This window comes from Pogona vitticeps, chromosome 5 (assembly GCF_051106095.1).
Source record: "Pogona vitticeps strain Pit_001003342236 chromosome 5, PviZW2.1, whole genome shotgun sequence".
NCBI lineage: Eukaryota > Metazoa > Chordata > Lepidosauria > Squamata > Agamidae > Pogona > Pogona vitticeps.
The window spans coordinates 37,424,110-37,436,458 of record NC_135787.1 but is presented as its reverse complement, the minus strand read 5'-3'; positions in this window follow the sequence as shown (position 1 = coordinate 37,436,458).

The following is a 12,349-nucleotide window of genomic DNA, read 5'->3' as shown; positions in this document are numbered from 1 at the left end:
ATAGACTTGATGGTGGGCACGGGACTTAGCTATGCTAGTCACTATGCTGTGGCGGGTAGTGTGGATAAAACACGTTTTTTTCTGGTGAGTCCCACTGCAAACCCAGGTAAGCTAACTGCCCATCGGACCTCCGGTGCTGCGAATCGTGCGATTACAGTGCTTGAGCGGAAAGATGCGCTTGGCCACAACTGGACCAATAATCAACAAGTAAAGATGGTTCGAGGTCTGGGGATGGTCAATTTACAGCAAGCCGGTTTCTTGCTGTCTTAAGACTGCGAGAAACTGGGACCGGGGACTTGCCCATTTGTTGATTAAGGGGTACTTTGAGACCTCTGTGACTTACCTGTTTCCACACTAAGGCAGGCCCCCTTTTGCCAAAGGATGGCAACATTGAATTCTGATGAATAAAGTGTGGCCCGTGTTTTAACCCATGATATTTGTCTCACGTCTTTATGTGAGACTTTAAGGATAGGGAAGGCAAAATGTTAAAGAAACATTCAGCTGTAGGGTGCCAGCAGCATAATCTTGTTCTTCACGTCAGGCAGCCAGAAAACTTGGGCCAGTCTTTTTCAAGATTGTGTCTGCTCCAAATTGAGAATATGAAGTACAAATATTATCCTTTTAATGTATTTTAGATGTTTTTATATTTCTTAATTTGCCTTATAGGATGATTTTGATGATTCTTTGTTTAATAATTTTTAATTATTGTTCATAAGTTCTTTTTAATTCTTTTTCTTTACTATTTTGTGAGCCATTTGGAATTCAACAGTCTGGAGAAAATAAATAAATAAATAAATAAATAAATAAATAAATAAATAAATAAATAAATAAATAAATAATGAAAAAATGAAAAAATAAAAAAATAAAAAAATAAAAAAATAAATAAATAAGACTGCAGTGACATTACTTTATAATCATCTCAGCCTTTCATAGCAGTTTGTGACAGAGAAACTAATACAGTCATTTTTATCCCATCCTGTGTGCTTTCTCAGGCTATTCTAAGGTAGTTCCTGGTCTTTCTTTTCCTTTTCAAGATGCTATTTATCCATTTAAAGAGCCACCTAAATTTTTGCCTTTTGTCATATTCCTAATGACTCACATTTTCAGCTTTCTACCTGTGCTTTTCTGTTTATCCTAGTAAGCCTGTCTAACTAAAAGGAGAATTTGACCCAATGTCTCATAGCTTTGAAGCTGGAAGTGTAGTAGATGAACTGAGTTTTGAGTCTACGTGATCAGTACCAGATCAACAGATCATAGAATCATAGAATAATGAAGTTGGAAGGGGTCTATAAGGCCATTGAGTCCAACCCCTCTCTCAAAGTAAGAATCCAAATCAAAGTATATCTGACAGATGGTTGTCTAATTTTTTTCTTGAATGCTTCCAGTGGTGCAGTGCTCACCATCTCCCAAGGTAATTGGTTCCATTGTTGTACTGATCTAACAGTTAGGAAGTTCCACCCTCCCCAGATATTCAAAGAGGTATACAAGTTATAAGGTGAGACACAGCTTTATTCAATGTAAAAGCAAGGGCAATCTAAAAAAAAATTCCTTCACATCATGAAGGAAATGCCTCTGCATAGAACTATTTTATTCGAAGGACAGTTAATACAAAGTCTTGCCGAATCTGTACATATTTCTCTACAGCAGATATTTTAGTGCTCATTTTACAATTATGTGTTTTTTTAAAAGCACAGCACCATTTACACATCTGAAGCTCTTCAAGAATATGAGTGATCTAATTTTAGGGTGCTTTGCTTGTCATGTCAGTACCAGATAATATCAGACTCATTTCCATCTATGATAGATAAATTAACTAAATTGCTGAAAGGGCAAAGTGCTTGCGCTATTAAAAATGGCTTGAAAAAGAATTGCCAGTTGACTCTATGGATGTGGTGTTGCAATTTACTCTATTGTCATTAAAGGCTTCATTAGCTATTAAAATTTCTTTTCTTTTTCCCCTCCCCCAATCATGAGAAAGAATTCTAAAACATCTACCAGTACAATTATACTGTAGGAATATCTGAAGTTCACTCTGGTGTAAGATTTTCTGATTGCTGAAATTTTAGCCTAATGATATGTTCAATATACAACAATTCCATTCTATTGCAAAATTAAATAGAAAGTTATTTTCTCATTATCCTCTACCAGTGCAATCCAATGCATGTCCCCAGTTGCTCAAACTACAGGCCTCCAGTGATATGCAGACCTATCAGGCATAATCCAAAGAAATAAAGCAAAACAAGACAATACAAAAGCATGAGGCACCTGAAAATCTATTATATTTTAATGTAAGCTTTTGTGGACATGTCCACTTAGTCAGACATACTGATTCTGATTCTCAGCTACATATGTGAAACATGAAGCTCCAGAAGTGGTAAAAATGTGGCAGAATGGAAGGAATACCTATGAAGCTTTTCCATAAGTGTTGCACAAGAAAATTGTACCATGCCGGCTGCCTGCATGCAACCCCTACATCCACACTTATGCCAGTGCAACTGTATTTTATGACCACCTCAATAGGATTTCAGCCTTTGTTACTAAACTGACTATGATTTGTGAAGTTGTGACTGAGGATTGATAAAATATGACTAGGGTGTATCTTGAAACAGAAGCTGATGTAATCTGTCACTTGATGAGAAAATCCTTGATCTCTATTGTGTATGAATGTCACAGTGGGAGCTCCTCTTCTGAAATCTGCATATTGGCTTAGTTTGTTTTGTGACTGGCACAGAATTCCTTTAAATTTTGGATTTTTAGCAATTCCAATGGTGGTCTCAGGGCAGGAGCATGAATATCCATACACACACAACCAGTTGTAGTATATCATTTAGCTATTACTTTATTGGTTTATAGCTGCCAATCACCCCTGACACAAGGCATAGGGGATAGATCCTTCACAGTCTCCCTAACTAGTGTTTGATGTAGACAAAGGAGACAATGCTTACTACGTACATTTAGGCCATTGTATGGCCCTGCCTGTCTCACAAGGAACTTTACCCCACCCCCACTTCATTATAGGGCTCAATCATGGAAGGCATTCCACACCACTGTGCCCCAACCACCACCACCATATGGATATGTCCCCATGCTTTTGAAATGCCAGAAAGGCATGAAGGGTTAAGGACCCCTTTGTTTCCCACTACAGCTGCAACTAATCACACAACTCACCTCTTTTGGCATGCAACCATTTATCCTCCACCACCCCATTCTGAAAGGTACACCCCATCTGGACAAAACAACTTGGATACTCTGACTGACAATTCTAAATGTGCAGTCCCTGTGGTGTCTGCCCAGGTCATGCATATTCATACGCTATCTGCAAAGTCCAATGGGAGTGCTGGAGGGGTGGAGTCACAAGATATAAGAGACTCATCAGGAGGAGGGGAAGTTTAGGTAGGGTTTTGAGACTGAGGGAGAGTTTACAAGTTTGGGTGGGAGAGTGATGGTTGAGAGGGAAAAAGGAGGATGTTTGTTTAAGAGTTAACAACATTGCTTGTTCTGTCAACATCTGTAATAATAAACAATTTTTATTTGGTTCTTTTAAAATGACATGTGGCCTGGACCTTGATTATTAATAATAGGTCTTGTTGATGAAATCAACAGGTGGCAGCTGAGAGGCACCTAGCGTGAGCTCCTAGTTTGGTGAAACAAGCAGGGGCCACATGGGAATCGTGACAATCACCCCTGTCTCTTGAATAATTTGTTCAATTTGGTTCATTATTTCTATCTAGCAATGCCCACTCTTGCATATTAGTAGCCTTATGCTACTGCCTCATTTGGGATAGTTTTGTCCCCTGGCCATGAGTTTCTAAAAGCTGATCTGAAATTTGTCAGACCTCTCCAGAGTCAAGGAAGAAGTGCCCATCACAGTGTTCAGCTTTATCCCCCAAAACACCAAGTTAGTTGCTGGATTCTCTGTCTTGTCATCCCAAGAAGATGCCAAACTGTCCTGCCATATCTTTGCGGGCTGGCATCCTGTTAGTACAGACAGAAGACCTTGCTAGTCCTGCTATCAAATAGTTGTCAAGATAGTGGGTTAGACGAAGGGCTACCTGTCCTATCCTTGAGCACCCATTCCAAGAATGTGCTAAATGTTTCAAAAACTTCAGAAGAAACTACATGCCCCATCATCATGCCTTTGGTGTAATACCATGATCCATTGAACTTAAACGCTAGTAGGTAAAAAACAATGGGATGCACCAACAGAAGCCTGAATGCAGATTATACATCACAGTTTACCACTAGGGTTCCTTTCCAACAGGAACTCACCATCCTGACTCCCTAATCAAAAGAAGTGTAAGTGACTGAACAAGGCTCTGCTGAGACAGCATTGTTAACTCATGACCCCACAGGGTAGGAAAGCTGGTTGCCTCATCTAAATTCACATGGCGTTTTTTTTTCCAGCAACACCCTAGTGGAAAAAAAGCAGGCTCTTCAAAGGGCTGGTACCAATAGCTCCTTTTCCATGGGACATTTCTGCAGTAGATTTTAAATCATTCGATTCCTTCAGCAGTAGGAATTTCATTGCTGGAATACTAAAACCAAATCTAAACCCTTCTCAGATGTAATGTGTTGTTGCCTCGTTGTGATACCTGACTAAGCGAGGCTGTCGTCATTGAGCTCCTTCTCAATCTGAGCTCCTTCTCAAGCTGAGCTGGCCTTTGCCTGATGCTGGGCCATAAGCTGCTCAACCCATTTAGCCAACATTTAATTTACACTAATTACAAAACCCATTTTAGGTCCTCTATTTGATGTCATCTTGTGAGTGATCATGAGCACAAGAGAGTATCCTGTAGACCATCTTCACAGCTGCCATGGGTGTTGTCAACATTCAGCTACCCTATGCTGTGTAAAGCTTGGCAGCCTTTTTCCTGCTGGCAACACATGATACAGGGGTGCCTCGCTTAACGATGATAATCCGTTCCAGGAAAATCGCCGTTAAGTGAAAACATTGTAAAGCGAAAATAAAAACACCATTGAAACGCATTGAAACCCATTCAATGCGTTCCAATGGGCTAAAAACTCACAGTCCAGCGAAGATCCTCCATACGGCGGCCATTTTCGCTGGCTGTATAGGGAGTAATTTGTCCCTAAACACAGTGGGGAGCCATTTTAATCAGTGGTCATTTTGCAACAGCTGATCAGCTGTTCAAAAAACATCATTTTGCGTAGAATCGGTTCCCGAAGCAGGGAACTGATCATTGCAAAGCGAAATTTCCCTATTCAGAGCATTGTTTTACGATCGCAATTGTGATTGCAAAAAGATCGTTGTTAAGAGGTTTCATCGTAATGCAGGGCAATCGTAAAGCAAGGCACCACTGTATTGTGCAGCAATATTGGGCTGTTTCCTGATGTTTTGAATTGTGAGTATAGAAGCACAATATCTCACATTCATAAAGTGGAGGTGTTCTTTTTGAAGAATTGAACTACATCAATCAAATGCTAGTATGCTTTCAGATCTAATGATGAATCATGTATAATGTCTGTTTTCCACCTTAAATCATGGGAAATGTCTCAAGACACCCAACATTTTATTTTAACCTGTTTTTTTGCTTTTGGCTTTTTGGCTTCAGAAGTCAGTTTGTGTCAAACTAAATATATTGAGAGCAAGCAAATAACATTCCATTTTCACTTCAACTGTTGCCTTAGTTTTCACTGAAATATTGCCTGCCACTCCTTTTAACAGTATGTTATTTATTTTCACGTTCAAGCAACACAGTACTAGATGATGTAGGGAAAGTAGACGAGGAGCTTTTTTCTCTTTCTCATAGAGCTATAACCCAAGGACATCTGCTCAAACTGAATGGTGGGGAGGTCACGACTCATTAAATGTATTTGGTTTCACATAGCCACATCTACAGAAAATTTTCATATAGCCATATATTTAAATTATAAAACTGATAGTAGAAAGATGCAGTGATTGCCAGTAACTTGTAGAGGTTTAAAAGGGGAGGAGAATCATTCAACTATCACTATTGATGAATATATAGTTCCTTCTGTATCAGAGCCAAAATATGTCTTTATACCTGTAATTGAGCAGTACAAGGGGAAGAGTTCTTTTGAATTCATGTTCTGCAGTTGGGCTGTTCACAGGCAATTACTAATGGAATTATAGCAACCTACACATAATGACTTTAGGAGGTTTGGATGAGAGAGACTTTGGGGTGAATGTCCACCACATAGCAGCAGCCAATTATACTCTCTACCTCAAATTTATTCTCCCCCCCCTTTTTTTACCTCAGTCAAGGTACAGTACTGTGTCAGTTAGAGTCTGTTAGCAATGCCAGTGTGCTCTCTGTGTTAGAATCTGAGTGAAGTATTTATGAAACCAGTCAGTCATAATAATGAAGTTAACCAGTTAAGATCTTAAACCATGTAGCAAGTCAATATGTTTTGTTTATATTCTGACATATAGGAAGATTTTGTGAGTAAAAGAGATACATATTTTATTCTTTCTCAACATACTCTCTGACTGAATCTATTGAGACTGTGTTATGACAGTTGAGGTTAACTAAAACTAACTTAAACTGGCAATAAGGAGTGGTATATGAGGAGACTTGTAATTATAATAATCTGCTCTGAAGGTCCCTATCTGGATTTTTCTCCTCTGTGTAGCTGAAGATTTTAAGCCAGCAATTTCCACACACTGCCAATAATTATTGGGTGGGGGAAAAAGTTGAGCTAGGTAGAATTGTCTCTTGTCAAACATTTGTGGAAGGATCAGTTGACTACTAGTTGACTCAAACAACCTCCTCTGAAATTTCAAACTACTTTGCTTAAGTATGAGCCAATTTCAAATGCTACATATCTCCAGCACACATTCTGGAGATATGCACCATGAAAGATATGAGAGAGGAAGACATCAGTGGTGGCAAACTGCTGTTGATTAAAGCTTTCCTTTGGTGATTCTGGGATCCATGTGACTTTGTTGCATTATGTACAACCCATGTGCACCCTGGAATAATCTTTAATCAGTAGCAATTTGCCACTGATAATGCCATCATCCCCCTTGCACAGGTGGAGTTGTGCAACAGGATTTCAGCCCCCCTGTAATGTGTATGTCCAATGTTTTAAGCTGCCCTTAGAACAGAGCAGTGAGCCACAGCAGATATTAGTCTGAAGATGCCTCCTTGATGCAAAACCTTTAGTTAAAAAGCATGGTATCCATGGCAATAAGTTGTGGGTTGCTAATAAGGGGAATGAATTTAAACAGCATGTCTTTTGAATTCTTCACTGAAACCCAATGGGGTATGGACCAAGAACACCTGTGGAGACCATGATAACAAGGAAAAGAACTGATGATAGGTGATGCTAAATGACACCTCACTAATTGTAATGGATTCTAACTCAAGCTGAGAAAGTCTAAACTTTTAAGCAGCTAAAGAAACATATTTGGATTTGGTTCATCTTTAAGCCAAACAACTATTTGCAATTTAAAGTTTGTGAAGTTACTATATGTGTCTGTCTCAGCCATGGGTGGAGAGCCATCAGTTTTGAAGGCAAAACATGGAAGTATCTTGTGGCACTTTAAAGACTAACAAGTTTTCTTCAGCATAAGATTTCATGGACTGTAGCCCACTGTCTTTCAACTGGGCATATGAACTTCCGGTGGTTTTATGTGAAAAAACTGAATTAGGGGTATTTGTGTATTTCCATCGTGATCACAGTGATGGAGAAGCAGCCACTGGTTGACTGTGGGCCAGAAGAACATATGCCATTTAGACCAACCATTTGTCAATGGGAAATCTCTGATCCATAGGGGAAGAACGGATGCTTAGTTCGTACTTTATCTTTTTGTCTTTTTGTTTCATCTTTTTGTCTTTTTGTTTCATTAATTATATGTTAGATTGTTATTTAAGTTTGTATTTATAATGAAAAAATAATAATAAATGACCCAACAAACTGATGAATTGTTGACCCATGAACCAAGATGAAACGCATCCCCATCTCTAGTTGTGACCAAAAAAAAGGTTAAGAATGTCTGATTTAGACCACCTGAATGTCTGATTTAGACCACCCATTCTAGCCAATAAGGAGAAAAAAAGAAAAGAAGAGGCACTGTAGAAGGGTTGGAAAGCATAGGAAATTTGGGGTGGAAAGTTGCTTCTACTATTTTTCCCAACGGATATAAAAGGTCTTCTTTTTCTTGAATAAACCTGCTTGTTTTACTGATGGACGGGAGAAGAGGAGGCTGTAAAAAAGGAAGTTGATGACATTCCAGAGGGCACAAAGGAATGTCAAAGTCTACACATTGCCCTTTTAAGGAGGAATCAAAGAGGCCCATGCTTATTGCCCTTTAAAAGTTTTTCACACACTTTCTTCCCTTGGACTGCTTTAGGAAGCCACTCTGCTTGGTCTTGGGATCAATCTTTCTCATGGCAGCAGGGAAAAATATTGCATCTGGCTCTATATTCTGCCACTGCCTTGGCTAGCAACCCTTCTGACCTGTGTGCAACTCAGGACCTTGCAAAATTCTTTTGGGTTGGTGCAGGGTTGCTGTTATTTGCATTTCTCCATACATAGAGATGGGTTTCTTTACAAATATATATAAATACCAGTAGAGACAAGGATTGGCCATCTCTCTGAACGGGCACAGGGCATGCATGTACAGCCTGTTCACCCTTATTCAGAATGAGCTGGGGGAGGCACTGCAAATTGCAGTATCTAACAGTTATTTATCAGAGAGGAGGGGCAAGGAGATAAATAACAGCCATTAATCTCAAGATCCTTTGCTGAACTATGCATACACCACGCACACACATACACACTCTTTGATCTGCTACAAAGAACAAGAAAAATCCAGCCTGGTTATTTTTAAATCTCGTTAATGTCAATGACAGAGTTTTACTGTTTGAACATTTTTTGAGTTACTAAACAACAATAAATTAATTGACATTTCATATATCCATTTCAAACACACCCACCAGTTTTCAATTATGTATTGTTTTCAGAACGATCACAGATCAAAAGAGTGCAGCCTTCAGCATGAACTTTAGTCTCGCCCATGAGAAAATAGAATGCAATCAAAGGAAATACATTTTATTGGATTGGATCACATCCAATATTTCTTGGATATTAAAATCATAGTAATCAGGGCTGCCAAGTTAATGAGCAAAAAAAACCAACAACTGTGCAGCCTCCTCACAATTCCTTTCAGATTCCAGAAAGTCTGACAATACAAACAATATCATTCAAATAGCTTTCTTAAAATCTGCTTTTTTAATATCATCCAAAATCTACTGCAGAGTTTGGTGTTTGGGAGGTCCAGGCTGAGGAAAGAGTGCAGAAAAGGAAAGGCATCTATATCACAGTAAGCTCCCTGGATGAAAACTAGAATATCTATGCAACCAATAAAACATATGAAATACTCCTTGATTCTCCCCAGTGACACTGATAATAACTACAGTGGTGCCTTGCTTGACGATGTTAATTCATTCCAGCGAAATTGCTGTAGAGCGAAAACATCGTCCAATGAAATGAAAAAATCCCATTGAAATGCATTGAAAACCTGTTCAGTGTGTTCCAATGGGCTGAAAAACTCACCATCCAGTGAAGATCCTCCATACGGCGGCCATTTTCAGTGCCTGTATAGCGAGGAATCCATCCTAGAAAACAGCGGGGGCCAATTTTGAAAGCCAGTGGCCATTTTGAAACCCAACAATCAGCTGTTTGCTGATCATCGTAAAGCAAAAAATTGTTTCCCGAAACAGGGAACCTATCATCGTCGAATGAAAATTGCCCATTTAAAACATCTTTTGGGATTGCAAAAGCGATCACAAAAATGTTGACGTAATGTGGATTCGTCGTACAGTGGGGTAATCGTCCAGCGGGGCACGACTGTATTAGCTCTAATATTCTAGGTGTGATTTAGTAGATCCTTTACTGAAGCCTTGTGGCCCAATAGTTTGAACTGCAATACTGCAGCCAAAACTCTGCTCACTACCCAGGTTCAATCCCAGGTAGCTGGCTTGCGGTTCACTCAGCCTTCCATGCTTCTGAGGTTGGTAAACTGAGTATCTAGCTTGCTCGGGTGTGTTTGTGTGGAATGTGTAGCCTGCATAATTACATTGTAAACAACCCATATAAAAGAAGCACACATTCCTTTTTCCTTTTTTTTTTACATATAGTGCTAAGGGCACACCCTCCTCCTTTATGTTAAAGTGACTGAAGAGGAAGAATTGTCAACAGCAAACTTCTTTGCAAACAGTTCAAATGAGAGCAATGTGGCCACTTACTGAACATCTACTGGGCCACCTGAAGAAAGAAAGCTAGGATGTATAGTTGTTTATCACCAAATGTGATCAGATATTTCACAACTGCAACTATTTCTTCAATACTTTCTTTAAACTTCTAAATTAATACACGGGGTCGACGGCAAGGCTTTTCAAAAAGCAGGCAGTGTATATGATCAAATATAGCAGATATTTCCTATATAAGGAGCCATCTAGAATACTTAAAGATCTAAAGTATTTCCTGCCCAATGGGCTTAGCTTCTATTTAGGACAGTCATAAATAACTTTCAACTCTTCCAGCCTGATAGGAAGGAACTGCAGATTAGGTCATTGTGGAATTATAGTTCCCTTGCTTAATAATTTTGCAAAATTGCCTGGCAATCCAACAAAGAGAAGGAGTGCAATGTAGTGAATGCAGGCTAATTAAACCAATAATTGCTTCTTGTTGTGTACCCAGATAATGTGCCCCTGATAATTTAAAATGAAGTTTTGAAGCAGGCTCCTTCAATGAAACATTGTGCTACTTAAAGCTTCACTGACTCTCCCTGTGTTTGGAAACTGGGCTACTTCCGTAGATCCCTGGCATTGTATATGTGTGACTATTAAAATAATCAAAGAAATGTGAATAAGATCTGCATGTCAGGTAGCAGTGTTTCCTCCCAGAAATCATATCATGCCTGATGAATATAAATTATTCTGAAAATAGACATTGTGATGTGGGTGGTATAAAAATGATATAATCCATATTTACTGACCTGACTGCAGCTTCTTGATTTCCCACCTGATGAAACTGTATGATTGGAGTATTGAGGACTCATCAGCTACATGCCCTCAACCCATCATATCACTATTTTCTCCAACATTCAGATGGCGTTTTCCTTATATCAATTATAGCAGATCTTTTTCTGTGACTTTCCAAGTTTTTTAAATGAAATTAAATTTAATTTTTGATAGTGGAATGTAGCATGGTGCTTTGCACAGGAGTTGTATGGTAGTCTGACAAAGCTGACCTTTGCTGGACATCATGTTTATTTATTTATTTATTTGTTCGATTTATATCCCACCCATCTGGTATATTCTACCACTCTACACTCTATGTTGTCCCTAGTGACACAAGGTATGGGAATGTCTGATCTCTTTTCCCCTCTCTTGCTTCCTACTAGACTTATCTCCTGAAATGTGAATAAGAACACACATTTTATACTGATTTTTTTAAAAAATGTTTTAATGAGATTAGCACTATACAGTAATGAAGAAGGAAACTTAGAGCTGAAATCAGATTCCACATGAAAACAATCTTAGAACTTCTCTTTTAAAAATGGGGATGTGGAAACAGGTTTGTCTAAGAGTAGAATGCATTGCAAGTGATGGGATTCAGTTTTCTATTCAAATTGGTGAATTTTTAATGCTAACTAGGAGGACTGTAAGGAGTGAATCATTTAGTGCTGGACTCCTTGTATGTCATTTAAAGCAGTGGTTCCCAACCTTGGGTCTCCAGATGTTCTTGGAGAACTCCCAGAAATCCTGGCCAGCAGAAGTGGTGGTGAAGGCTTCTGGGAGCTGTAGTCCAAGAACATCTGGAGGCCCAAGGTTGGGGACCACTGATTTAAAGGACTTGCTGCTAACTTCTTCCCCGGCTGCTAAAATGGCTCAGCTAGCATATGTCTAAAATGGACACCAGCTAAACACTACAGTTGTTCTTCTATGATTGTACTTGTATTGTTCCCAGTATGTTTTGAAAATATGAAAGCTTCCAAGAAAAACTAAGAGAACAGTTTGACACCTCTGTGAAAAGTGTTTTTAAAAAGCAATTAAAAATCTTATATACGTATATCTGGGTTAAGTATAATTCCAGCTATTATCTAACTACAACATTAGTAGCACCCAGGGCCCCACAGAACAGCCTGTTCCAATCTGGTGACCTGAGGATATTACTCATTACTGAACCCCATCCTCAGTGCAAATGATAAGAGACAATGGGAGTTTATTTATTTATTTATTTATTTATTTATTTATTTATTTATTAGATGTATACCCCGCCCCTCTAGACCATGTCTACTCGTTGTAGTCCAATGTTGTAGTCCAATGTAACTGAAAGGCATCAGGTTAAGGAAGAC